The 25,202-nt window shown below is 32.1% G+C and overlaps 1 protein-coding gene across 10 annotated transcripts in view; it reads right to left on the minus strand.

The window, feature by feature from the left end:
* LOC126832585 (zinc finger CCCH domain-containing protein 10) overlaps positions 1-25,202 on the minus strand; it is a 69,131-nt gene that overhangs the window by 8,329 nt on the left and 35,600 nt on the right. For 3 of the 10 annotated variants that reach the window (XM_050563424.1, XM_050563426.1, XM_050563425.2), the window contains one exon: positions 15,265-15,314. The gene's annotated coding sequence lies outside the window, so the exon portion shown is untranslated. Of the gene's footprint in view, positions 1-2,120; positions 2,140-2,352; positions 2,373-7,334; positions 7,358-12,142; positions 12,415-15,264; positions 15,315-19,018; positions 19,258-21,540; positions 21,846-25,202 lie in introns of those variants that run through there. The other 7 variants (XM_050563427.2, XM_050563429.2, XM_050563430.2 and 4 more) reach the window with 7 other exon arrangements.

Genomic DNA, 25,202 nt, shown 5'->3' on the forward strand with positions numbered 1-25,202 from the left:
TCCACCAATTATTAATATATTAGTTAATCTGTATAAAATAGAAAACCTGCAAGAAAACATCCATCTTTTATTAGGTTTAAAATAAAATACCTATTAGAAATTATACATACAATGGCAGATTTTTCAATCATCAAGATACTGATAGGAATATAGCCAATGCACAGCATAACAATTACGTACACACCTCATACAGACACCACTGACAAAGTGAAGATTTTTAAACTGTACTCCACTCCTTGTGTTCAACCACAACCTTCCCAGTTTCTGATAATATGACAATCAAATGAAATAGATCTATCTCCGTATCTAAGCATTGATCAAACTATTATCTAAAAAATTTAGTGGTTTTATCAAAACATTTCCCACAGGTGAAAGGAAAAAGTCTAATCGAGGAAAACTTAATTACTGATAGAGAAAAAGGTCTTTCATTATTCACAAGCTGAAAAGAAAAAATTAATTACACGATAGGAAAGACTTTATCGAAGGAATGAAAAATGATCTTAATGATTGGTCAGCGACGGAAGGTCGCTAATGGCATTGTCATGATAAGCAGCACAACTGTCATGTCAATTCCACACGGCCTTCCACGCATTTTATGGTATGGAAATTTCATTTTTATTTGCTCTGCCCAGACTTAATTTCAGCACACAATTCTTACAACCTGACCACAGCTTTATTTGCGGTAGTTTTAATAAAGCTTTAAGTGCATGCAGTCATGAACAGAGAACAACAATGTAGGTGAAAATTGAATAACAATGGCAGCCGACGTTGATCGTGATTTATCGGCAGGCTGAGGAAATTAACTAGTCGAATGTCAATAACTTCAAGCATTCATTTATATCAATTAGAAAATTATCCATCCTGGCCTCAAATTAAAGAACAACACATACCTATTATATTATCCTGTTATGTCAAGGACATGATTGCTTTATAGATCAGAGAATAATCTACTAACCTTTTAACAACAATATGCTTCGACTTAAAATCTTAAATGAGCAAGATCATTCAGATTTGGATAAATATAGGTTGCCAGACAACACACATACATCCACAGCATGTAAAACATCCAGGCAAGAAGCCATAGAGGCTGTTGCAATTGGATGAGAGCTTTAGCCACAAGATTTTTTAAGGTGATCAAAAGCTATTAATTATAACTATGATGTTAGTAATCATCAGACAAATATTGAAATCAATAGGCTTCTTCACTTCATGAACATAAACACTGTATAGAATTCTGGTAATAACTTTACCTGCTAGAGCAGTCACAAGATTTTTATTGGTTATCATTAATATGCTTCTTTATCTCATGAATAAAAGTATCACCCAGAATAAAACTGTGTCAACACAAAATCTTGACTAATAAAACTGTCTACTTTTAACTAGACACAAAAATTAAGAGTTTTAATTTCAAGCATCACCAATTGTCAAGTCTTGTTACTTAATAGTACACTGTATTCAATTAAAATTCAGTTCAGTAATTTAATGAGGTTCTTCAAGTGTATAACCATGCTTCACGCCTTTAAAACAAACTCTTAAAACACCCACATGTAAATAGAAAACTAGATGACAAGATAACTACCTGGTACACTGTTATAGGTAGTATTGAGAAAGATAACTATGACACTGTCAGAGGTTGTAGATTATATGTAAGAGTTAGATAAAGAATTGGCCATTCTTGCTATAACTATCACTCCATTTAGTTAAACATGCATTAGGTAAGATTTAGACAAAGAATTTACCATTCTTTCCATAATATCAATAGTTCCAAAATAGATAATATAAAATGAATATATTGATAATTCAGTCAAATTATTTATTATAAGAGAAGTTAGGACAGTTTACTGTTTTGACATAATCTCTTGATTGTCTGGTCTAATCCATTCAATATCATAAAAACCAATTGTCTAGAGAGTCATGTTAATAAAACGCCTAATTAATCATTTATATATCTTTTTAACTTCAAAAAAGACCTGCAATGGGAATATTCTGATACACCCCACTTCTCAACTAAAGGGTTGTACTTGTGTATTTATATCCCGTTTTTGTATCTAATTGTTTACTGTTTATAATAAATAATAAAAAAAATAGAACAATATCAAAATAACTTATTAAAAACTCACTATTTCGGTAGAATATAGTTCAAACAACTCAATGATAAGAGTTTATCCCAGCAGAAGACACTATTATCCTTCTGCCCACTGTGAACAGATCTATCAAATAAATGTTCGTAGAGGGTATACGCATACTACAGATAACTGCCATTAACCGTGAAATTCTCAACAGTCTGGTCGATCAAACATTCACATATATAGATAAAGATATCATACAGGCTTCAGGTAGAATATTACTTACATGCAAATCTCATTAATATTATAACCAACCAACCAACTTCTCTTCTACACTGGCTTCTATCAAACATGAATTTGGTAAAGGTTAAAGGTCGTATGTGATGTGAATTAACCGATTAATACAGATACTGTTTCGTTTGAAGTAAAAGTCAACCGTCAAGAAGTACAACTACAGGTAATGGTTATCTGTCAGTGTAAGTTGTATAAAAAATTTTTTTAAAAACTTATCTCCTTGTATAATCTAGCTTAGATTAAGCTATATTTCACTATGAAATCACCTAACCTATAAATGATATTATTGCATAAAATATCAGGAAATCCTAAAGTATTATCAAGGATTAATTTAAAGATGGGATTAACATAATAAGATTACACAAACCAGGTCACTCATTGAAGTTTTGACCGACAGGCTTTGAAAATGAACAACTAAGAAATTAATCTATCAGTATCAGTCAAGTTTAATAATAAACTTTAGTGTAGTATTCAAAAGTTTATTCCATGAACATAATTATGTTAATTTACATTATTGTTTTTTCTTGTTAAAACAAATAATATGTTCATCAATTAATACATTGCTAACAGAGCCACATTTTTAGATGAAAATCAAAAGCGATTTTGTAGAAGATTTACTGGATAGGTAAATATTTGATGTGAGAATACAGACACAAACTATTTCTAATAATTTATCTACAGAAAAATTATAATCAAATGAAAAAAATAACTCGATAAAATTAAATAATGACCCTTAAAATAATATAGTCCTAATTTCAAATAATATATTATATATTTCTTAATTTTTCTTTTTAGAAAACTAGACCATACTATACATGTATATAGAGCAGTTTTGTGTGTGTGGGTGTGTGTGTGTGTGTGTGTGTGTGTGTGTGTGCTTATGATTGGAGATTTAAACTAAACCTTTCAACAACCCTTTACAATCACCTCCCTACTACTTATATGCATTTATTCTTAGAGACTTAACAATAAATGACCTTGAGAAGTTAGAAAATATGCACGTGTCAAGGGTAAAACAAAGATACTATTTCTACTCCTGATATGACTGCAGATATATAAATAAATAAATATACCAGTAATATCAAGCTTTCTAATCTTTCCTAATAGAGGGCATTACCTTGATAATTTAATCCTATAGCTATACATGTACTTTAAAATGCAATAAATCTAAGCAAACCAGAATAATCTGTCATCATTAATCACCTTTTGATCATGCTAATTGCTGAATATGTATTCAGAACAGTTTAATGACAATTTAAGCAGTTGTACTTTCAATAATTTAAAACAAATACCAATTGTTTATCTCTCCAAACATCACTCGCAAACGAATGTTATTTTGATAACCAACCAATTTAAGGATTAGAGTTTTCAAACATAGTATTTGAGAAATGTAGAGGTTTGTTTCTTCCCACTGCTAAAGAACCCTTCGCGCATGCAAATTATTGAAATAAAATTGAAACATATGTTTGTCCCAAAATGACTTAGTTTGTGTTGAGTGGACATTAAACAACATCTCTCTCTCTCCGCTCAGAATAAAGTAATTTAAATGAAATTTTCAATATATTCATTGTGCAATAAATCTATTTTTGAACAATTATTGCAAGCTCTTTGTGTATTTCTAACATAATGCATCTTTAAATGTTCCCAGAGGTGAAATTTGTCTGTGTTGAGGTGTAATTATGAAAAAGTCTGTTTTAAATCACAGACTATCATCCAAGAACAGCATGTTATTTGAATTTTAATTTTTCTATTTCAACAAACTGTCTCTTTAAAATCCACTCTAACTAGGTGTATAATAAATATACCATGTTTATCTATAAATGTTAACAATGAAATCACTGATGCTTTAATCAAATTGTTCCATAATTATCAATAATTGCTTACTAACCATGTTTATTTTCAATTAAGCATTGTTTATGATAAAATTTGCCTGGAAGTATAAACAATTTAAATAAATTATTAACTAAATGAAATTTGTAACAACCTATTACAGCCTATAAAATATTCTATTATTTCAAAAATAAAACATCATAATAACAGTTAAACATACATTATGCAAGAGCTAAATCTTCCTATTGCAGATCTATCTTTAAGCCTGAAATGTTATATAAACTATTAATTAGACATTTTTATTAACAAAACAAGGCCATAATCCACTCTCGATGACATTGGATACTCAAGATTTTAACTAGATTAGAACGGTTCGCCATTTAAAAATTTAATTTAAAAATGGGAAAGCGAGGCTAAGTCTCGAATATACCAGTGCCCTGGTTACCACAATGCACCCATCTTGACAACACTACAAAGAGTTATAACTTGGCTCAGAATGAAGTAATTTAAATGAAATTTTCAACATTTTCATTTTACATTATCTATTTTTGAGCTATTATAGCAAGAATGGTCAGCTCTTTATCTAAATCTTACATAATGTATCTTTAAAAGAACTTATCAAACCCATTTAAATGAATATAAAGACCCACGCCCTGATATGAGAAAGATAATCCAACTTAACACACCCGAGGACACATGTAGATGAGCTTCATGGCAAGTGTTAAAGAAAGAAGCTTATCCTAGCTGTCTCGGATCGTGCATATCAAACATTTCCAGGAGTACTGCTTTCTACTCTCTGAGCCTTTCGAGATCTCAATTCCTGGTATGTAAAAGATAATCCAAAGCCGTACTTAACACTCTCCAGGACATACTTAGATGAACCCTGTGGCACGTGTTAAAAAAATCAAAGAAGCTTAACCTAGCGGTATATATACGCACGGACATAAAACATTTCCAGGAGTACCGTTTTCTACACTCTAAGCCATTTCTAGACCTTAGGTGGGCTCAAAACATAAAAGATAATCCAAAGCTGAACTTCGCATCATTTTTTTTTAAAGCTTACCCTGCTTTGTGCACAACACCTTTCACTAATTAATATACTAATTGAACATCTAACCATTTTATATATTCCAGAAATAACCGGAGATCAGATGTAAAATAATCCCTACATTTAGTGCTAGATCTGCAAAATGACCGCCTGACCACTGTTGTTCAAAAGCGTATTTTTAAAGGTTATCCTGCTTTGTGCACAACATCTTTCACTAATATACTAATTGAACATCTGACCATTTTATATATTCCAGAAATAACAAGAGATCAGATGTAAAATAATCCCTACATTTAGTGCTAGATCTGCAAAATGACTGCCAAACAACTGTTGTTAAAAAGCGTATTGTTTTGGTGAAAATATATCAATCAACAGTATGGTATAATATTTCCCAGGGCTTTTCACTGAGTAGTGTTGATCTGTCAACAGCTTCTGCTGTTTTCCTCATCAAAAACCAACATTAAAATGTTAAACATACATATTGTTGCATGAAGGCCTCACAAACAAAAATATATGTTTCTGACTATAAACAATGTTCTAAAAATCTAAAAATATCAAATGCTTTGAACAAAACCAGGGTTCCCCCCTGTCAGTGATGCAGGACGGAGGGCCTGACAAGGACAGCTGTCCAGTCGTTCGGATGGGACGAAAAACCGAGGTCCTGTGTACACATTGGCATGCACGTAAAAGATCCCTTGACATTTGGAATTCGATATAAGAGTAGGCCGTAGTGCTGTTGTCCAGGCAAAATTTCCCTCATAGGCACACTGTATGGTCTATGCCTGTCTTCATTAGCCAAGTTTGGAGCGTTGGACGTTAAACCCCATTTCATTTTATTTCATTTCGCTATTTCCCCAATATATTATTAGAAATTGACTTATAACATTCAGAATACAATCAATTACTATGTTTATTCCATTTAGACGTGCTATACATGAATTCTAATCGTCTACTAGCGTGAAAGTAAATTTCGATCTAAACTTCTTTGGTTCAAGTAAACTGTGAATGTGAATTAACAAAACCTTTAATTGGAATGCTTGTTTAATTGGTCCTTTATCTGGCCTGGTTTTCGTTAACTTAAAGTAAATATTGAATGTACGCATATAAAGACTAAAAGAATTTATCATGTTTATGTTAAATTGACCTATTTAGCAACTACAATTACATTCTTCACTCTCTATTATTATCATATTAATTGTTAACTCAGTAATTGCAAAATTCTTTAATCCATTCATATTAACAAAAGAAGTATTCACGTTGGCTCTCATAATGTCTTTTTGATGGTTGATTATTGTTGGAACCATGGTGGCTCAGTGAGTGAGGTAAGGTGGGAATCACCAATCAGGAGGTCCCTGTGTGGATCCAGGTGTTGGATGGTGGCTCAGCAAGTAAAATAAGGTGGGGCTCACCAACCAGGGTGGCTCAGTGAGTATGTAAGGAGGGGCTCACCAACCAAGAGGTCCATGTGTGGATCCAGTTGTTGGATAAGAGAGAACCATGGTGGCTCAGTGAGCATGTAAGGTAGGGCTCATTAACCAGAAGGTCCCTGTGTGGATCCAGGTGTTAGACGAGAGGGAACCATGGTGGTTCAGTGAGTAAGATAAAGTGGGCCTCACCAACCAGAAGGTCCATGTGTGGATCCAGGTGTTAGATGAGAGGGAACCATGGTGGTTCAGTGAGTAAGGTAAGGTGGGGCTCACTGATCAAGAGGTCCATGTGTTGGAACAGCATGGTTTCAGTGGTTCAAGCCGGGTGGCCTGAGGAGGAGCAGTTTCTAGTTGTGTACACATAAAAGAACCCTTGACAGTTGGGATTCAAATTTCTCTCATCATAGCACCGAACACGGCATGTGCCCATCTCCATCAGCCCTATTGGTGCAGAAAAGTAGGCTGTTAAACTCCATTTCATTTTGGACTATTTCAATAAAGTAGAAAGTAATTATACAGAAATCTAATTAAAAGCAAAACAAATATTTCTGATAAATGCCCCAAAATGTAATATCTCTTACAATTCTGCAGAAGTTCCAACAATTTGGTTGAGAGATTGAGGTGGTTAAAAACAAAATCATTATTGTGTATAGCCTAATTGATATTTACCTATACCCATCTTCAATCCATAGTTTTACACCCAAACATACTAGTACATATTACTGCTATAGAGTTGTGAATTGTGAGTTTGCACCATGCCAAGATCATTATTCATTTCTGACAAATAGATATAATTACAAACTTCAGTATGTGTTATAACTGATTGAACATAGTAATGATAGTATACATGGTAGGTATAATGAAATACTAGACATATATGTAAACATAAGATGTTTATATATGTAGACTACTTTCACTACAATATATTCATGCAGGAAGAAATATCTCCAGTCTCTCTATCCCGTTCGCTTTCTAATTACATATAATACTGTTTGTATAAACCTGTATTCTATCAATGTACTACTTATGTATGTGTTTTCTGTGTATTATTGTATCATTAGATGAATGTGACCCGACTGTGTCTAAATGCATGTGTATGCATGCTGTCCTTAATGGATATCTCGTTGCAATAAACATCTTATCTTTAAAGTGTTGACATGTACTCAGCTCTGGTCAGGCGTGTTTATTGAATCTAATTAAAAGTTCACTTTCAAATATTAAGCCCATTTTTTTTGTTCTAGATTGTAACAATACATATGTATATTGGCGATCCGATTTGGATGATTTCAGCTTGTAATATTTCGAAAACTTATTTGTACAGATCCATAAGTCATTGGATACGTTGTTGACCTTAAAGAATAATAAGTAATATGCTGTTAATTTAAGAGTTTGGACCGTTCAGAGTTCAGACTCTACACACTCTAATTGACTTACAAATTCCAAGGTTTTTAAACTAACTTGTTATTTTTAGGCATCTGAACACATTAGTCATTCTTACACAAGGTGGAGATGACAGATCACAAAATTTCATGATGATCGACATGATCATCTTTTTTTTTTATGAGTATAGTTCATGTTTTTTGGGGGGGGTTTATGAGATAGTTATGAAATTTAGATCACAGAATTTTATGATGATCGACATGATCATTTATTTTTTATGAGTATATAGTCATGAAGAAAACATCAAGGCTTAAAAGGGGTTTTAAAAAAATTAAATTGGAGATCATATCGGATAAGTTTTAGCAGACAGCATATTTTGACTAATCCAAGGGGGATTTTCTTCCAAATGAAATAAAAGATGAGAAAAATTATTTTGGTAATAATCCAAATATTGTGTCAATAACAAAAGCTTTGCTAAAATAGTTAAGATTTTATCATTAAAATTCAAACCACCATGAATCCTGAGAAATTTGATTTAAAGAATTTTGAAAAAAGCAAGAAAACAAATTATAATTTTAGTCCCAAATGTCTTTGTGATCATTACACATTCCAGTTCCTCTTGTACACAAAAACAACAAAATGGACAATCTTTATTTATAAAAGATTCTAACAAAATAATGTACTAAAATTAACTTTAAATATTGCACCCGCAGGAAAAGTTGACTCAGAAAAATATGTTAACTTGATTGTCTGTAGAAAGACAAGGAGGTCCAATGTAGTTAAACCGTAACAGCCTGCACACCCAACAAGAATGTTTCATTGTCGCCGAAAAATGATATTAAAATCTAATGAAACACTGACAGAAATGAAATCGGGTTTACCGTCCTACTTTTCTGCACCAATTGAGTTAATGAAGACGGAGGTATGCCATACAGTGTTATGGCCTACTCTTGTTTCAAATTCTAACCATCAAGGGTTCATCTATGTTCTATGTGCATGCCAACGTGAACACAAGACCTCGCTTTTTCTTATCATCCAAATGACTTGATGCCACACCACTGACCAGGATAATCCATGCTGGAAAATCCCTGGAAACTTTCTTGACCAACACCGGGATCGAACCCCGGACCTTCTGGTTAGTGACCCAATGCCTTACTCACTGAGCCATCATGGCTCCCGTCACACAGACAGAAAGAATGCATTAAAGGGACTATCCCGATATCAAGAGAGTCTCAAAAATAAAAGTCGGAGTACGTATTAAATTTAAGCACCAAAATATAGAGGAATGGGGTATTTACCTTCTCTCAAAATTCCAGCTCAAAATATTGAGTCGTTTGGACGTGAATGTCAAAATTGCTTATCCGGACACGTAACCCGTTTAAAATTTCGGGTCAGTTTTTTCGTTGGGTGACCTGATAATCGATTCCCGTTCCTTGAGAGGTCTATGTAGTGAATAACCCATGTGCTGTACTTGATAACGAAAGGTAAATTTCAACTACATGTTATTTTTATAAAATAAAAGTCTGGTTTTATCCAGACACCGCATAATACAGCTTGGGACACCGGTCTCCATTTCCAGATTAAGACTGACGGGTTTAAGTGGTTTGAAAACTTATCACAAATATTGAGTTAGTTGCTTGGCCCATAGCTAGAGGATTTTAAGGGATTTTAAAACCAAATTAAGCAGTTTTATTCCCCCCAAAATATCGGGATTAGCCCTTTAAACAGACCTGTATGATTAGAGCAAATTTCATGGCCTGTTCAAATATTTACTGTTTCAAGAATTTGTAACAAGTGAGTTGACTGAACTAAAAAAAATAAACAAAAAAAAACAACCTATAAAGCAATAGATCAATCTATATTATAAAATAAAACTACACATAAATCATATTAATGGTTGAAACAAAAAATATATACTGCAATTAACCTACATCTAATTATCTATCTATTATAACTAAGGCAGTTTAATGATATATAATTGTATTAATATCAGTCATACTTCATGATGGAGTGGTCTAAGTCATGGATCAAGAACAATTTACTTTTAATTTATTATTTCTGCCACAGGAATTTTCAAAGTTTGGATATGTTTTGCAATCAATGGTAATATATTCATAATAACACAGTTGTATGTAATAAACCAAGTAGTAGTAAATCCATAAAGTTGTGTTATTATGAATATATTTCAATATTCTTACAGGTAAATATATCAAGACCAAGATAGATATACCTGTAAAAGTATTAAAACCATGACATATTAAATCCATAAAGTTGTGTTATTTTGAATGTTATACCTCCACATTAAGTACTTCTAAATGTCATTCAAGGATGGTAATTTTATACTTTTGATTTCGGCACTGTGAAGGCCATGTATCGTTAATGGTATTATTTCATTAAAGTTTAAATATTTTTAAGCAGAAAGAAATAAAACATCGTTTGAAATCTATAATTAACTACAATTAAAATCTAAATAAAGTTAGTCTATAATCATGACTATTATATTAACTTCACACATCAATGGAATTTTATAAAAGTCATTTAAGATCCTAAGAGGGTGGAGATATTTATAGATAATATGCTTTTGTAGTATTATACCAAACAGCTGTTGCATTAAAATAATTAGTAAATAAAGTATAAACAGAAGAAAACACTTATTTAAACATACCAGGAACGTGACTTAATACTCACAGCTAAATATGGAATAGTTTAAACATTTGAATAACAAATGTGATCAATTTATGAACATGAATTTTTCAGATAATCAAAGCTTATTTACATACATACAGTTATGTGCTGGAGCGGATTAAGAAATTGTGGGGCTAGAAATATTAAAAGCCAGATTAAATCCCCTTTCCCACCAGAAAAACACATCACAATTTGCATTTAATTTATATATTAAAAAGAAATTGAAACACACTTTTTATTTATGGGTGTCCTGTGAAGTACTTGGACAATCCTTGTACTGTCCCTTTAAACTTATATTGTCAGAAACTTTACAATTTTATCATTATATTATTAACTTGCATTTAAAAAAAACCTTTAAACCCCCTTTTATTTATAGTGTCCTACAGGGCTCACACTGTCCTATAAAATCTACAGACTGTCCCTTTAAAAAGCTGGAATTAATATTGTCAGAAATTTGTAAAAGCTGATCATTAAGTTATATATTTTACACATTTTTAATAAATTATAACATCATCAAGAAAAGAAAATAAGCTCAATTAAAAAGTAGACCAACTGCTTCTTTAATTAAAACAACCTTTCTGTCAAAATGGCCTGAAGAAATTTTAATTAATTAGGCTTTGATTATATGATCAAACAGCCTTAATGATGATTTGTGGAAGGCACTGAAATCTATTAAGTCATGCACTGGATTTCAGTAAGATCCTAGAAGCAATTTTTTACCCATACTTCAAGGGTGTATAGCTCCATTCTTTGGAAATTTAAAGGAGCTAAATTGCTAATATTTGAGACCTAGAAATTTAATTGAAGCAAATGGGTTGCAACACATTAATAATGTATTATGAATGTATATAATATGATTTACATTCAATCGTTTCTGTTTTTACTATAATTTCAAATCAGTTATGTTTGTCCCAATACACCAAATGGCAATCTCTAGGGTCGTTTAAATATTTGAGTCCAAATTGAATAGCTGTCCTTTGCTCCTGGATTGTCCAATCAGATTTTAAAATATGTTCATTCTGTTTTAAATATCTGATATAAGGTGCTCATATTTTCTCTGTAGGATAATGTTGATATTCATAAAAATGGACCAAGATAATCAATCGTAATTCATGTTTTAATTTCAAATATTATGGATAAAACTGAGCTAGAGTTATACATCCTTTAACTACAAATATACAAACCCAAAATAAGCAAATTATCAAGACTAATCAAAAAAATATAATTAACTATTTCAGCTCACAAATAAATGAAAATGATTATATTCATATATAAATGTATATATTTAATGCCTTTTATCTTAATTCTCAAGATAAAACTGGAAATTATCTTAAAATAAAATTTCTCAATAAAACATAGAATTATAAGTGAAATGGCACAAGGTGAAGAACATGAATTCAAAAATAACATACCTGAGCAAAAAATCCAGTTTATCATACACGTTAAAGATCATATGAGAACTGAGGAGATATAAATGCAATGATCATTAACAGGGGTACATGTGTCTTAAATGTGCCCATAACTCTTGGTATTTTAGCACTCGAAGGAAATAAGTCGAAGGAAATAAGTCGAAGGAAATGATCAGATGGAAAACCCATACTTCCAATGGTATTATCAGTTTCTCATCTGGATAAAACATTTTATAAAGATTAACTTTAGTAGATATTCATAGGTTACATAGCGCATAGGCTCCGTCTGACTGAAAAAAACCACATGTTGTTGTGGAATTGAAGACAAATCCAAAATGAAATGGGTGCTTTACATCTTCATCTTTTTACCACATGTATTCCTCATGACCCTTTTATGTCTGTTTTAGGAAGTTTATCTGGTTTTATAGTTAGCAAAAAACGCAGATACTGCAAGAAACATTTATCTAATTGGTTTTTGTTACTATAATTAGAGAAGGCATGATTTTAGTTATCAGGCATAATGAAATTAAAAGAAACAGTGTTTATGTCCTACTTTTCTGAAGTAGGTTAATGAAGACAGCTTGCAGTGTACGATAATAGAAATTTTGTCTAGAAATCCACTTGTTAAGGTTTTTTTTTTTACATGCACACCAATATGTACACAGGACATTGGCATTTTGTTCCATCCGAACAACTAAACACTGTTTTTGTCACCAGGATATCTGTCCTTCACAACTGACAAGGAGAAGCCAAGTTAGAAAATTCTGGGAAACTTCCTTAGCTAACACAGAGATCAAACCTCAGGTTTTAAATGAGATATATAGCAAATAAGTAGAAAATCAAAAGTAAAATAGAAAAATTCTTATCTAAACAGGATATGTTTGTGGTGGAAACATATATAACTTTGTATATAAATTGAGAAACGTTCATCTTTTCCAACTTCAAATTGTCAGAATTATATTTTCAAAAGAGAGAAAATATATAATGTAAAGTGGTACCAAGGATTCATGAAAGAACAAGCGTACCCTACCTGGTACAGCTGAGTATGATCAAATGGAAACATTATACAGTAGTTTGGATAAACAAGATCTCTAACAATAGCAGACTGAAACCAATGAGGTAGTGATTACCACCATAAAACTTTTCAAATGCAGGTTAAATCTTCTTGTTAAATTTCCCTATTTCAATGTTACCAGTTTGCCAGAAAGCAACAAGTGGAACACTAAGTTTCCATTTTAATTCAAATTCATAACAAATGGGATGTACAAATTCATGTTCGGTGGTATGATTAAGCTGCAACTCCTCAGGATAAAGAGAGAAAGAGAGAGAATGAGGTCTAACATGCACTCGACACAAACTAGGTCATTTCGGGACTAACATGGTTCAATTTTATTTCAATAATTCGTTTGTGTGTAGGAGTCTTCAGCAGTGGGAAGAAACCAGGGAACCTGGAGGAAACTCACGAGGTTTGCCAGGCAACCCTACTCCTTCCTTGTCACGTACAAGCAGAGAATCAAAACCATTTCACTTGACTTAACATGTTAAACCACTAGACTACCCCGATCCCCTCCACAGGATAAAGGAAGTCTAAATAATCACTTAACTTGACAAAACATCAAATTTTGAAGGATTTAGCCAGCCTGAATGTTTTCGGACACTGCTACCTCAACTCCACTACACATTCTGTTAAGCTGTGATGCCAGAGGTTGAGAATACAGTTTATAACTGATAGATTTGAGAATGCAGCCGATAATAAATTTTTATGTGCACTTCAACAACAGGTATCAAGATTAAGGGAGAAAGCTAACTAGAACTGTGCCAGATTACTGAAATTCTGACTTAAGACTTAAATCCTTAACCTAGCTTGAGTTTACACATCGGTTCAATCTTTTAATATGTACTGCTTAGGTCGTACTGCTACTTTCAAGTTCAAAGATCTATTGACTAAATTCAGTCAAGACGAATCTCCACCAAAATACTTAACATATTGACCTTGACATGTAAATAAAACAAAGGTTATTTTTCAGGTAAAGACAATTTGCCATGCAGGTGTTAAAACACTTAAAGCTGATTAAATGCACAATGAGCTTTTAACACAAATTTTGAAAAAAAAATATTGGGACTTAAATTTTGCAAACATGTTTTCGGCTGTGAATCATTTTAAAACAACTTTTTCAAAAAGGAATTAAAATAAAAAAGAGGCTATGAAAGTAATCTACAAAGAAAAGATGACTTTTTAAAGTTCTAGGAACCATGTTCACAATTGTAACAACATGAATGAACTTACAAGAATGTGAAATATAAAAAAAATTGAAAATATTTTGATTTTTAATTAGGTGTAGATCTTCAAAAAGGCTATTTCAAAAAGTTGACTTTAATGTACCTTTCTTTCAACGATTTTTTTCAAAAAGTCACTTTATTAATTTGTCATAATTTGTATACTTTGTAAATGTTAAAACTGAAGCATAAGACAGAAATAAACTACAAAGATTGATTATGACAGGTTTTAATGTTTTTATAACCTTGTCCTGAAATCGAATTACCTGAATAATTTTATGAGCAGGATATGAAATAAAATGAGGTAATGTTATACCCGAGACATCCTGGTTAGCGAACCAGCTTCTTCCTGAGCCACTGTGGCTCCCTTTATAAGAAGGGAGTAGCTGTCTGTTATTATAAATTTATATATTTCATTAATTTTAGATAGAATAAGTTCAATTGAGAGTTAATTTGATGTTCTATAGTCTAAGATCCAATTGTACAAATCAAGATCTCTCGTTAAAACAATAAAGTCACAAAATGATACCATTCTATTAGTCTTTATAAACTTGCCTAATCTAGATGCTCTGGAGTAAGCACAAACTCAAGTTTGAATATTTAAAATGGCATTTTTGACTATCATCCTGGTTGACAGTGGTTGTGCAATAGAGCAGATTCGTGGATCACCAAATCTCACTGAGATGGTGCAAACAAGATTCTAAATAATCATGTCATAAAATTCATGTAGCAATAACACTGGGACATAAAACTCACAACTCCATTCAGATGTAATACTGCTATACTTATTACTAGTAGGGCTAGATTTAAATCCTGTAGACCTTCCGAATACAAACATTCCTACTCACCTGAAATGGAATTAAACTGATGTGGTTCCAGGAGATCTTTAAATAAATTCCTGAAAAAAACAAAAAGACGTTGATAAAAATCTTAGAATAGCAAAATTTGTGCAGTTTGAGGCGCACAATCGCTCGGGAGTGCCTGCCACACACCAGAATGTCAACCGGGGGGGGTATCTACGTCGCCTTAAAATTTAAAATCACTCTCCTTATTTGTAAATCATGCACATATGTATTATTTTTTTAAAAGAGTGTGAAAGATCACCGGCATGCTGTCAAATCATTGTGAATCAATGTGAACAATTATTTTGTACATTTGATTAGTGATCGCACATGGTAATATAATTCCGATGAATATGTTGCTAAAAATTAATGGCACCTATTGGTTAATTTTAACTGAACTGTAAAGTAGAACTCTCACGAGACGTGAGACAGAGAGGGTAGACAATGTTTATTATCATTTATGTAACCAGGAATAATCCCTTAAATGCAGTTATTGATCTTCAGAACCATTTCTCATTAATATACACAACTCTAATTAATATCAGATCACTCTCCTTAATTTCTAAATCACTCTTCTTATTGAAACGTGGACAGCTTTTTTAGGGGGAGCGATTTTTACAGTTTGTTCATTAAGGGGAGCTTAATACAATACAAACTGCAACGACTGAATAAGCCATATAATCAGTTGTTTTTCCATACCAAATAATTTCAGTACTATTAAGACATATTAAACGTCTTTAAGTTAAGTACTAGTAATTTTTTAAATCAGATTACGAGTAAGCCTCTGCCATAACAAAAAGTGCATCTGTCTTGAATTTCATCATTAAGAGTTATAAATGAGGAAAATGATGATGATATTATGAAAATTAGCCTGTATGTAAGCCGGAAGATTATATCAAGTGTCAAACATTAAACCATAAATTATTACTGAGGATGGAAATATGAGTGGCAGAAAGATCATGAAACTGATGTAAAACATTAAATTCATGACTAAAACAATGTCATCTATACCTTTGACAATATCTGTTTATTTAATGTTATATAGACAGATGATAATGGGATTCCACCCAATTTGTATACCTTAACCTATTTAAGATATAATCCATTAAGTTCGTCTGTGATATCACCTGAACAAAAGTAAATTTAACATATTTTTTTTTTTTAATAATTACACTGCAATAACTGAAATGAAATGGGGTTTAGCGTCCTACTGTTTTGCTCCAACTGGGCTAATGAAGACGGGCATATGCCATACAGTGTACTATGAGGGTAATTTTTCCCCGACAGCAGCACTATGGCCTACTCTTATATCGAATTTCAACTGCCAAGGGATCTTTTGTATGCATGTCACTGTGTACATTTAAATGGGACCTCAGATTTTCTTTCTATCTGAATGACTAGACAGCTGTCATTGTCAGGCCCTCCGTCCTGCATCACTGACAAGAGGAAGACTGCAATAACTACCTGTAGTTAATAGTATTCAGTTTACATTCTACAATATATGTATCTTACCTCAATAAGGAAATTCAGTTAATTTTTCAAAAGTTTCATGATCTGGGGCCAATATCAATATCTTACAATTTCATTTATTGTATACAAAGAAAACAGTATTTATTGTCCTGTACAAATTTTGATAGAATATCAAATATTAAAAGACAGAATGTGGTTCCAGAATTCTTCTGGAAAGTAATAACAAATACTAAAGAAATGATACATTGTACTTAAGACTGGAGGATGAAATACCACATTGACCAGTCATGGTTACAAAATTTGTAAAGAAAATAAAGCGTGACATTTTCTTGTTTTAACAAGATAATAGCAAGACAGTAACGAGGATCAGAACACACATAACCTGTCTTGGCCCATGGACAACCTTACTTGTTGCAGCTTTTATCATAAACCAGGACTTGAATCATGGCCAAAAATAATGTCCCCTTCACATCATGTAAATATAACACCAGAACACAAATTGAATAACAACAAAACAAAAAGAACACTATGCAAACGGAGGAGCAAACTTTTGTCTTTCTTGAAATGAGTGGATTAGTATGACTTAAATACCAAGTTCAGTTTCAGAAAACTTCCCTGCAATACCAATTACTCTGTTTAAACAGACAAAGGGACAAATGGGGTTTAATGTCCCCTCAAGTAAGATATGGTACAATATTTTCTCAATGATTTGTTTTTGCATAGGGGTCTTTAGCAGTGGAATAAAACCAGGCGACCCTACAAGCTCAGGATCAAAACCACACGCTACTTGACTAAATGAAAAACCGTAAGTTCTAAAATGTAAATATATTTGATACAAGTTCATTATGCACTTTTTTTTTTTAAGATTTTAGAACCATGTTTTTGAGACAAAATTTTCTGCAGAAAAAACACAGAATCTTCTGACCTGTACAAACTTATCATTTCTAGTTATGTCATTTAGAAAGTTGTCAGTTAAAAAGCCACTAAAAGTTAATCAGTCTGATTACCAATGATTATTGAAAAGTGTAAAATGATTTGAAATTGTAAGTCGACTTTTAAGAATGAAACCAATGCCCTGTCAACTGTCTGATTACTTAAACACAGACGTAATTAAATTACGAACCCCTAGACAGTCTATTTGCATCATATTTTCACCCATTTTCTTACGCTAACCCAGTTACCCACAATCAAAAGGTCCAATTTTCTTCCCATTTAAAGAATTACTCCGCCTGTAAAAATTCCTAGCAACTACCCCGCCCAATCAATACAAACGGTCTTTGATCAATAGTCAATTAGCATTACATGGACACCTCCCACATAACAGACTGTTTGACAACTGATTCAAAGTCATAAGAAATGCTCCATATAATCTGGACTAGGATAAAACAGTTGACTTTGTGATTCTTATCCTTTCCTAATAACGCTGTATAATGGAACATTTAGGAAACAGCGATAAATGACTACACAAAATGATTACACAAAATGATTACACAAAAAAACAACACAGAAATACATGTAGCATCATTTAGTTTAAGTCTCCTACTGGTCCCAAACACCAATTTTACAACTTCAAACAAATACCTCAAAATATAACCAACAGATTCCGAAAAAAGTAATGTTTAAATTAACACTTGTAAAAAAAGAAAAAAATACCAGAATCTCACAAAACTCGAACTCAATATATAATCTGTAGCTACATAACTTCACCTAACTACCTCAAAAACTAACCTAACAAATTCCTGAAAAAAGTTTTACATAATCCCACCAAAGGCAAACTTTATCTACACAGATATCTATATTTAATTTCAATCAAATTTCTTAAAGTTTTATAAATAATACAAACAAAATTCAGGAAAACAAACATAGAAAAGTCAAATATAATGGTCCGCTCTATAAGTTGGGGACTAGAAATTATTATCTGCATAAAAGTAATTATATATAATATGTTGCACTATTTTCAAGTCTTATTTAGTTAAAATGCATAGACAGGCTTACAGATAAAAACTAAATAAAATGGTAGGAAATTCCACAACATATAATTTTATACTTTTCAAAATTCATATTTTAACTATGAGAGGTTTTGTTTTTACTATTGTTTACACCTCATCAGCCCAGTCGGTGCAAAAAAGTAGGACATTAAATCTCATTTCATTTCATTTTTATTTTATGCTGCAAGTTTTTCAACAATCCGTTTTATAATCATTTCATACTTTTCTTTAGAATTTCAGTAACTTTCACTATTTCATACAGCGATTTATTCAAATATTGTTTAAGAAAACAAGAAACTCACCCCTCTGGTCTGAAGAACAGTTAAGTCTATAGCGGTAATGTGGTAAGACCTTTATCGAAGGTATTCTCTTAACACTTTGAACATGCAACATGTGCTTTCTGTTTATTTGCATCTTCATTAGCCGTGTGCCAGAGAAGGTAACCTTTTCTATTGACCTTAACCTATGTTCTCTCAACTTCATTGGCCTGATTATTTGCAGAGGACATCTGCTGCACCTCTCAGAATGCTGATGATTATATCCAAAGCAACTGTACCAACAATTCAAAACAGCTCTTGAACAATGAAAAAAAACGTCACTTTTTAAATGGACACCTATGGATTTTGTTTAATGGATAAAATATGCGATCAGGTTTCAAAAAGATATATATGTTATCAAATTAGGACGTTAATCAGCATTTCATTTTTCACTTTGCAAGAAGATCGTGCCAAGGTACCTGTAACTAGCTTTGCCATACGCCAAGGTACATGTAACTAGCTTTGCTATACATAACTAAGTCAATTTAGAAAAAAGTAAGCATATACTCTTCCATATGCATTACACCTACCACTAATTACACTAATCGATCGACAGGATACTGAATCTGAGAAGTTTGTAAAACAGATATATGGTCATTCGTAAGATGAAACAGTTTATGTGAATCAAGAAAGAAACCATACATATGCACACAGAGAACAAGAGATTTAACATCCACTCGACATAAACTATACTATTTTTGGACCCACATATGATACAATTTTATTTCCATAATTCATTTGCGCATAGGAATTTTTAGCAGTGGAGGAAAACCAGAAGATCTGGAGAAAACCCATGAGGTACAATGTACATTGTGAGCATCACTTTATCATCATGACACTTTGGTTCAAGACGATGGATTTCAAGAAACAATATAAACATTTTTGCGCTGTCAATAAATCAATATTTATAAATAAAATTATTGGAAAGTAAACAGGTGTATGATAAAGTATATTGGTTATCTTTTAAAAATCCATAAAACAATATTTTTGCTAATAAATAATTCATAATGTGTGGTCATAAACAGCTAAATCGAAAATATAATAAAGAGCATATATATAACGAGAGATCAATGACTGTAAAAGAGGTTATTAAAATATTATACTTTTCATTATTCAATTATTATCCATCCATTCTATGTGAACAAGTCTTAAACAATTAAGTACATATCCGATATTTTATTATAACATATTTTTTTTTATCTTTGCCAGAGGAAATGATCAATTGTTTTAATTAGTCTTATGAACCAAGTAAGGATAAAGCTATTTTGAATAGTGAGGTTGCCCTATGAAATATGTGGGTGTAGTTTACTATTAAAAATCAGACAATAACTCTGTTGGAAAAAGAGGGGTAGTGGGGGTGCATGAATTAGAATAAATGTAATAGGGTTTAACATCCTACTTTTCTACACCAACCAATCTAATGAATATAGGCACATATGGCCATGCAGTGGGTTATGACGTTAATTTCAACTATCAATGTTTTTTTGCATGCACACCAACAACTATACAGAACCTCATTTTTCAGCCCCATCTAATTGATTAAATGCTGTTCCTGAGAAACTTTCTCATTCAACATGAGCCAGCCCCTTTCTCACTGGCTCATTGTTGCTCCCTGATGCAGAACATACACTTTTAATATTAAAATGCATTTAATACACGATTTTAAAGAAACTCTTTTGTATCATATATTTCCCAAAATGTCCTCCTTCAAATTTACATTAAACCAATATCTGCTTTTAATATAATTTCTAATTTAAGTACAAAACTTTTCTTTGTGTCAACTCTTTTTTCAGATGTCACTTAAAACAATGACCATAAAATATCCATTGTACAACATTAACCACCCAGATAAATTTCATTTAAATGTCTATGACTTCTAAAGTGATGTGGCCAACGAGACTTAAGTTTCATCCAATTTGGTTGATTTGACAGTGAGTTTAATTTATGAAACAAAGATCATAAATAAGTGTTGTACTCATAGCACATGTACTATTACTTTATAACTAAATATAGGCCTACATGTATGTACTTCAGGGAAATCTTAAAAGACAAATTTTAAGGTCATGTTTAGAAGCAGACTGAAAATAATAACATATTTGACATCTAAAACACTTATTTGACATCTAAAACACTTATTTAAAAAATAATCACAATGTATAAAATTGAAAAAAAAAAGTTCAACAACTTGAATGTGCAACTGCAAACTATGCCTTCAGGTTTCACCAAATCTCCAAAACCGTTCCAAAGGTTAATGGATTTTAAAATATATTTAGACCAATCACCGAGCAAAACATATCTTTTCATCAAAAGGTCTGCAGAACATTTTGGTTTGAGTTTTATTCAGCAATATATCATTTTATAATAATTAACATTCAGATTTCTATATCAATGTTTAAATTAAGATGAAATTGTTTTATAATACTTAATATTCTGTGCATTAAGATGAATAGCATTTAAATTCTATCGAAACAAAAAGACTTTTTAAAAAAGAAAATGGGTAAGCTTACTAACTATTGTCCAATCCATACAAGTATTCCTTTATAACTAACTTTTAAACAATGTAATCCTCACGTCTTAGACTCTTACGACCAACTGTTTAAGAGAGTAAGAACAGCTTATAAGTTATACTTTATCCGGTCTTATGACTATAAGCCCTAGGTCAGGTCTAGTGTTGTCTGTCCTCGTAAAATAAACCTCAACTAGAATCAACAGCTCTCCACAACAAAAGATAAATATAACGTTTACAAGAGATAAATACAAATCACATCTTATTAGCTTCTATACCAACAGGTAAATAGCGTCATCGGAGCATATCAAACAACTATAACTATTCATCATACACAATTTAATGCTCGGAAGATTTCTCTTTCCTTTTTAAAATGTTTGATGTACATGTGAATCAGTGTAGTTGAGATGACGGAAATTGATTGTCAAGTATATGCACACAAATATAATCATGTATAATATACAGTCTTTACAGGTAAAAATTGTAGAAAATGTCAACATAAGTTTGCTCTTAATCTGAACCTCCCTTTAAAAAAATATTTACTGTGCAGTTGATTGTTGTCAATATATAAAGCATCTCGTTGTGAGGGCTAATTAAAGGGGTAGTTAATGCCTAGTGTGAACCAGTAATATAACTAGCAATGTTAATATAATGCAATTGTATTGTGATAAACACAAATATCGATTTTTTTATTAATAAAATGTTAATAAACCGTCTTAATCATGCACAGTACAAAAAGCTGATGTGGGTTTGTGTGTCAGAATGGTTAACCCGCGCGTGTTGCATCAGAAGGTATGTCAGTGAGTCAAATGGTGTGGTTTTCGAAACCCCGCTTGTACGTGACAAGGAGTAGGGTCGTCTGTCCAACCTCATGGGTTTTCTCCGGGTCCTCTGGTTTCCTCCCTAAAGACCCCCTACATGTAACCAAATTAATGAAATAAAATTGAACCATATGTTAGTCCCAAAATGACCTAGTTTGTGTTAAGTGGACCCTCTCTCTCTCTCTCAAGAATTATTTAGATATAGCACAGAGTGAAATGTGTAGTAACTAGGGCCCACTTGCTAAGAGATTTTGCTGAGTGAGAATATACATAAATTTTGTGGGAAAGTAACTTTATTTGAACAAATCTCAAAAAAATCAAAACACCCACAGAAACTGGTTAATCTATCAAGTGGTTTTGGAAAGGAAATTGAAAACACCTGAATATGTAAAATTTTAAGTTTCCCCTGCTCAGGCCCCAATTAGTTCACGCCAATGCATTTCTAAGCTTGCAGCATCCTCCAATTAATGGTATAATTAATTCTATAATCTAAAAACCATCTTCGAGAATATTAAAAGAGTTTTCCCTGGGACTTAAACAACAGTTGTACCCTAGCACAAATGGTTCAGGTAAGCGTACTGGGTCGTCAAATGGTTCAGGACAACCCTCAGAGTCATGAAATGGTTCAAAATGTTACCGGGGATAAAAGACTAATTCAAGCTAACAATTAATGAAGTCACTGTGTCACCTCCCAAAAAATGTTTCACTAATATGGTTATGTTGTATGAACATGCTACATTTACATTTAACAATACACAATTAGTTCAAGCTGATGCATTCCTAAGCTTGCAGTATCCTCCAATTAAAAAGGATAATTAATTCTAAAATCTAAAAACCATCTTGAAAACTATTAATTCTAAATAGGTAACCAGCTAATGGGCTCATCAAATGCAAAAAGAAGGAACCTGAAGCTGCTCGATTATTTAAGTCAGTGCACAGAAACTTTTAAACATGGCTGTTAACATTTAAAATCAATTTGCCAATTAACCTACATGTATGAAGAGAGAGAGAGAGAGAGAGAGAGAGAGATGGGGTGTAATTTCCACTCAACACAAACTAGGACATTTTTGGACTAAGATATGGCACAATTTTATTTTAATAATTCCCGTGCACGTAGGGGGGTTTCGCAGTGGGAGGATCAAGAAAAACCTCACAAGTGTTACTTCTAATTTACAAATAAAACTTTAAAATAAACGCACTTACATGGATATACTACTTCTGAATTTTATTAACATGCTACATTTCAATACACATACAGGCATCGTTATCAAGCATATAAGTGTGTTTATTTTTAGGGAAATCTATTTTTATATGTCTTATAAGCATTAAATAAAACTTTAGTACATAATTCTGACAAATGGTCGTCTGCATTATATTTTTGTTCGTTTGAAAAATGTGCTAAAAAGTGTTAAATCTAATATACAAATAAAACATTAGTACATATTTCTGAGAATAACAGAACATACTTTGGTAGACAAATTGTCTTCTGCATTTCATTTCAGTGTGAAAAATGAGTTAAAAAGTAGATAATGAGTCTTCTGGTTAAGAAGGATGTATATATAATTGAGATTTAATTGTTTACAATATAAGTAATAAATAAGTAAACAGATGTACAAATATCCATTCAAGTGGACAAACTTATATTATTAAATTTATTAGGCATGGAATATACATCAGCTGTCATGATTATATGCACACCTAACTTTTTCATATCCCCAAAACTAACTTTTTATATTTCCTCTAAATTTACTTTTACACATGTGTTAATGTATAACATTACTTATTACTTCACTTATATTTGTCTATCCAATGTATAGGGTAATACATTTTTATTATATTGGTAATTAAAATGACATCATCAAATTTCTTTTAAATAGGACTTTTACTAGCTGTATAGACACGGCGATGCATACATGTAGGTAGAGCCCTGATCAGGTAGTAGTCAACCACCAGAAAGCCTAAGTCACTGTCCAGCTTGAGGTGCCCTTATACCCCAAATGTGAGTCTCACGACTGCCCTAGTTTCAGCGCCAATCATGAACAGATGAAGAGATAGACTACAGTCACAAATATATTGGGTGGCACGCCAAAATTTGACCAAACTTTAACTATATATTGCTTGGTAACCGTTCTATGGAAAATTAAGATGTTTTAACTGAACGAACACTAGCATGTTGCACATAAATCGAACACACTACAGCTTATGTTCGTTCAGGTAATGTTCTCTGGTATGATTACTGAGTAACGCAGCGTTAAAGTCCAGACTATTTTTAGTGGACCACCCGATGATTAAATAGATTTCTTCATCAAATATTATCTTCAAAGGAAAATGGTCAACGCCTTTAATATTAAGTCAATATTAAAGATGATTAAAGAAAGGGTTGATCTGGGAATGTTTTAAAATTTAAATAAAGACTTACATCTTCAAAAGATATCACTAGTACTTGTTAAGTTTTAAAAAAAAAATACACCACTTTTTTTTTCAAGAGCCAAAATGGCATTAAACGATTTGTTTCAAAGAATTTAGTTGATCTTCAAAAAAATTATAGTACATGCCTTGATTATTTTAGCTAACAGTCTTAACTCTTAACACGACTACTGTGAAACAAAAGAGAAATTTTGGGATTTAGAAGAACTCTGTGTTCCCATGCTTGACACAACAAAAATTAAATTAAAGTACAAACATCTCAGCAACATGTGGATACATGTGTATCAACTTTAGAATCTAAGACTTGCAAACATCATTTTTTTCTAATGCACTTTTGTTTAACGTCAACAACAGTTGACAATTATCAGCAAAAGACATCTCTGTAACAAACGAGGTAAGATTTCAAAATATTTCT

The sequence above is a fragment of the Patella vulgata genome, chromosome 9 (assembly GCF_932274485.2).
Source record: "Patella vulgata chromosome 9, xgPatVulg1.2, whole genome shotgun sequence".
NCBI lineage: Eukaryota > Metazoa > Mollusca > Gastropoda > Patellidae > Patella > Patella vulgata.